The sequence below is a fragment of the Didymella exigua genome, assembly GCF_010094145.1.
Source record: "Didymella exigua CBS 183.55 unplaced genomic scaffold M421scaffold_29, whole genome shotgun sequence".
NCBI lineage: Eukaryota > Fungi > Ascomycota > Dothideomycetes > Pleosporales > Didymellaceae > Didymella > Didymella exigua.
The window spans coordinates 8,733-13,993 of record NW_022984803.1 but is presented as its reverse complement, the minus strand read 5'-3'; positions in this window follow the sequence as shown (position 1 = coordinate 13,993).

Genomic DNA, 5,261 nt, shown 5'->3' with positions numbered 1-5,261 from the left:
GGTACCTGTGGCTCAGGCTGACTTCTTCCCGCTTTTTTGGGCAGCGTGGAAGAAGACCTTCACTAAAGACCTTGTTGTACAGGCCTTTAAGTGCACTAGGATTCACCTACTAGATGCTAACGTTGTGCTTAAGAAGTTTAGAAACCTAACACTAAAGTCGCCCAGCACAACCCTAGAGCCTACTCAGCTTCAGCCTGCACCAGAATCACCTAGTTAGCGCAAGACATTGCGGCTTCTTAAGCGTGCAAGAGAAGATAATGTACCTAGTGCTGCTAAGGTAGTTAATTAAGCCCTTTACTAACTCTACATGTAATTAGAGATCTTAGAGGCTAGGGTTAACAGCCTAGAAGAGGCTCTAAAGGCTAATAAGAATAAGAAGAGGAAACAGAAGGTACTACCTTTGCAACCTATTAATAGTAATAAGGGTAGTAGTGTAGTTCTCTAGAGTCCTTTACACATTAAGCGCGTAAAGCAAGAACTCTAGGTAAAAGAGGACCTTAAGCGCACTGCAGAGGCAGCAAAAGCTACTAAGAAGGAGCTTTAATACTAGAAGAAGATTATTTAAGCAAAGGAGAAGGAGGATAAGCGTGTAGAGTAAGAGAAGAAGAAGGTATTAACTACTAAGGCATAGGCTATAAAGCGCGCTTAAACTAAGGCTTGTAAAGAGGAGGTAAAGTATAAGAGTAATATAAAAAAAAGTACTTAATTACCTAAATAGGCTAAGAGTAAGGCCTTATAGAAATCTTAGTTAAAAGTAATAAAGAATTATAGTAGTAGTGCTGTGCGTAGTTAGTAGGTGCCTTATAGGTTGCCCTTACTACTACTACCTACCACAGCATCTACTGGCCGCACTACGCGTCCCCCTAGAAAACTATAGTAGTTAAAAGTTTTGCAATAACGTAATCGGCCATTGAGTCGGCCAGGCAATTGAGCCGGCCACCTTTGCCAAGATCACACCTCATTCCACCTCTCATCTAATGTCTCAACAACCTGATCTTAGATTACTTCCTTGTGAGGGTAGGATAATCCTTGCTATCCAAGCTATGAAATCTAACGCGTTAATAAGCCAACAGCGCGCTGCTGCTATCTATGACGTTCCTCGATCAACCCTCCAAGACTAACGCGCCAAAACCACCTCACAACGCGATTCCCACCACGGCAGATTAAGGCTTACTAAGCCTAAAGAGGAGGTGGTTATACAATACATAAGGAAGCTTGACGCGTGAGGCTTTGCCCCTACGCTAAGCTACGTACGTGAAATGGCCAATCAACTGCTAGCTGCCCATGGTGGTAGTAAGGTTAGAGAAAAATGGGCCAGGCACCTTGTAAACCGGAAGCCTGAGATCAAGTCTCAGGTAACCAGACAGCGCGATCACTAGAGAGTCTTGTGCAGTGATCCAGCTATCATCAGCCCCTGGTTCAACCTTGTGCGCAACGTCAAAGCTAAATATGGCATCTAGGACCAAGATACCTACAACTTTGACGAGACTGGCTTCTAGATAGGTGTTGGAGGGTCTGTCAAGGTGGTGACAGCGTCTGAGAGGCGTCTTAAGCCACTTGGAGTCTAGCCTAGCGACCATGAATGGGCAACGTTGATTGCCGCAATTAATGCCATAGGGTGGGTTATCCTGCCCTTTATCATCTTCAAAGCAAAGAACCACGACTAAGCCTGGTATCACAACCTAAAGGATTGGCGTATTGGTGTCAGCAAGAATGGCTGGACAACAAATGAACTGGGCCTAGAGTGGCTGAAGCACTTCATCCAGCATACAACAGCCTGGACAGTGGGTAGCCACCGGCTGCTGATTATTGATGGCCATGAGAGCCACAAGTCGCTTGCCTTCCAGGATCTGTGTGAGGAGAACAAAATTATTACTCTCTGTATGCCTCCTCACACCTCCTATATCCTACAGCCACTTAATGTGGGCTGTTTTGCCCCATTAAAACGAGCATATAAGACAGAAATCAATGTCTTAGCAAACAGCCACGTTACTTACATTAATAAGAAAGCATTCTTGGCTGCCTTTAATTAGGTGTTTAATAAGGCGTTTTCATCTAATAATATCTAATTAAGCTTCTGAGCAACAGGCTTGGTTCTAGACAACCTAGAGGTGGTGCTATTAAAGCTTGAAGTGAAGCCTTGTACGCCAACACTACCTTTACTAGGGCCTACTACCTGGCAACCTAGAACACTAAGCAACGCTGCTGAAATATTAGCTCAATCAACGCTGATATCTGACCAGATTAGGCGGCACCACAGTTCATCTCTAGCTTTAATTATTAAGATGGTGCAGCAGTTTAAAAAGGGAGCTGATATGATGGTGCATTCCCAGGTGCTTATGGCGGCTGAGATGGTTAAGCTTCAAGCAGCAAATAAAGCTGCTTCTGAGCGTAAAGCACGTAAAAGGAAGCAGATCTAGTATGGATGAACCCTATCACAGCAAGAGGCAGAGGAAATAATAGCTGCACGAGAGGTGGTGGTGCAGGCAGAGGCAGAGAGGCGTGAGGAGAGGGTGCGAACAGGTGGTAGTAGAGAGGGTTCTCAACGCTGTGGGAGGTGTGGTTAGGCTGGGCACAATAAGCGCACATGTAAGCAAGATACTGTAGACAGAGTGGATTAATTTGACGTACTGTGAGCCACAGCACGACGTTGTGGTGTTGAGTTATCTGCGTGTCAAGGTGGGTGGCTGCATAAGGTGGCCGGCTCAATTGCCTGGCCGACTCAATGGCCGATTACGTTAGTCTATTTAGTAATCTACTAAATTATCTTGTAATAGCAGCGTTGTGGTGTTGCTTAATAATCTCACTTGTTTTAGGGTACAAAAAGTGATGTTGGTGCATCACGCGCCGCGGTGCACAACGAGGCCGTGCACGTTACCTCTCTACCTAGTATAAGGAGCTGTCTTTACCTTACAACTAGGTTATTACTGTCTCTAAGAACAGCTAGACTAATAATAAGCTTAGTATTAAGTAGCTAAAGCACTTTAATAAGCGCACAAAGGAGCGCACTGTTAGCAGCTATTAACTACTTATTCTAGACATCAAGCTTTAATAGCACCTGCTCTGGGTTGTGAGGAACCAAGCCAGCGCCTTTAAAGCTTGCTAAGATGTTCTTCTTTGTAATTGCCTTGTCAAAGGCAATATAGAAGGCTGGTAAGAAGGTCTCTTTCTTGACTTGTGTGATAGAGTACCTTGCCCAGCTGTTAATCTTAGCAGAGTACGCGCGCTTCAAAGGGGCAAAACAGCCCACGTCAAGCGGCTGCAACAGGTGCGACGAGTGAGGAGGCATACAGAGAGTAACAATCTTCTGTTCCTCACAGTACTTAAGGAATTAGTAACTGTTGTGGCTCTTATGGCCGTCTACAATTAGCAGACAGTACACGCCAACAGTACGCTCCTTTGTATGCGCGTTAAAGTGCTTTAACCACTTCAGGCCAAGCTCATTTGTTGTCTAGCTGTTAGCGCTGGTCTTAATTACCCAGTTGTGAGGTAGTCCTGGATACCAGCTTAATATAAGGACCTTGCCGCTAAAGATAATAAAGGGTGGGATGGCCTATCCGCCAGCGCAGATGCCCTAAATGATTGTGACCCAGTCACAGTTGCCTGGCTGTATCTTCTTAGGATTGCTTCGCTTCTTAGAGCCTGTAAAGACTATTTAAGCAGCAATCATGCCTATTATAAAGCTAGACTTATTAAAGTTATGTGTGTCTTTATCTAGGATCCTGTACTTCTTCTTTGTCCTTCTTACTAGCTCAAACTAGGGCTCTATAACGCGTGCGTCTTTGTTTAGGGCTTGTTGACAATTGTATAGACAGCTGCGTCGAAGCTTGACTTCCTTAGTACGCGTTCTGAACCTGTCTACCCAGTTCTTGCCAACAGGTCCTTCACCGCGCGCAGCGAGCAGATTGTTGGCCATTTCTTCTACCATAGTCCTTGTAGGGCCTATCCCTCGCTCATCTAGCTCTAGTATACGTGTAACTATTGCGTCCTCTTCTGTCTTCTTAAGCTTCTTTAAGTTGGCTTTGCAGTTGCGTTGTGCGCGTTTTCCAGCGTGTTAGTCTCTTAGGGTTAATTCAGGAATGTTGAACGCTCTAGACGTGTGTTTTGTACTGTTAGACACAGTAGCATTTATAGCCTGGATTGCAAGGTATAGTGCGCCTTTATTGTAGATTAATTGCGCGTTGTGTTGTGGTGGCATCTTTGTAATAGATGTAATAGTCGCAAAGTTCGTAGGGCCGCGCGACTCGGTGGTGGTGCGCGACTCGGTGGTGAAACACGTTACCTCTATTTTGCCCTCCACCATCCTGCTTAGCGACTTTAATATCAACCACCCATAGTAGGACCCTATAGTAGCTACTATAACACTAAGAGCAGCTAGTTTTGTTACTTAGCTAGAAGAACAAGACCTAGAGCTACTAAACAGCCCTAGTACAGGCACTTTCTTTAGGCCTAACATGAATAGAGAGAGTGTTCTAGACCTAATTTTTGCTACAACACAGCTAGCAAACCTTATAGAAGACTAGCAAACGCTAGGTAGACTTAGTTCTAACTACGTAGGCATCTTATTTATAATAAGGACGCCTAGAACACAGCACTAAACAGACCTGCTCCTAGGTTTAACACAAAGAAAGCAAACTAGAACCTATTTAGCAAAGTCCTAGCAAAGGAGATAGCAAACACCTCTGCTCTTAGCAACGTAAGCACTCTAAACTACTCTACAAGCAGATCTCTAGCACTTATCTAAGGAGAAGACTAGGACCTAGAAGAGCAGCTAGAAACACTAGCCAAAGAGCTTAGTAAGCTACAGCTATAACTAAAGCAGCTAAGACAGCAATTCCGCAATGCTCTACCACTGCAAAAAGCAAGCCCTAGTAGAATCAAGACCTAAAAGCACTTAGGACAAGCATGCTCAGCAAACAACGCAAACTGCAGAGAGAACTTGCTATTAGCCCAACAAGTGCCTACACCTAGAAAAGAGAGTATCTAATAGCTAGAAACAGCTATCTACAGGCTGTAAAAATAGCAAAACGCAACTATTAGAACCAATTCCTAGAGAGAGAGGACCCTAAATCAATCTTCAAAGTAATAGCTGTTGCAGCCAAAATAGAGGCAAAATGTACATACGTTTGCACTCCTGAATTGGCTGGTAAATAGGCATTAGGCTGGCGGAATGGGTATACTCCAACGTCCTTTGTGGGTACCCCCCAAAACTTTGTCAATAATACATGGATTCTAGCGAAATAGGGCTTAAAAGAAAGAGA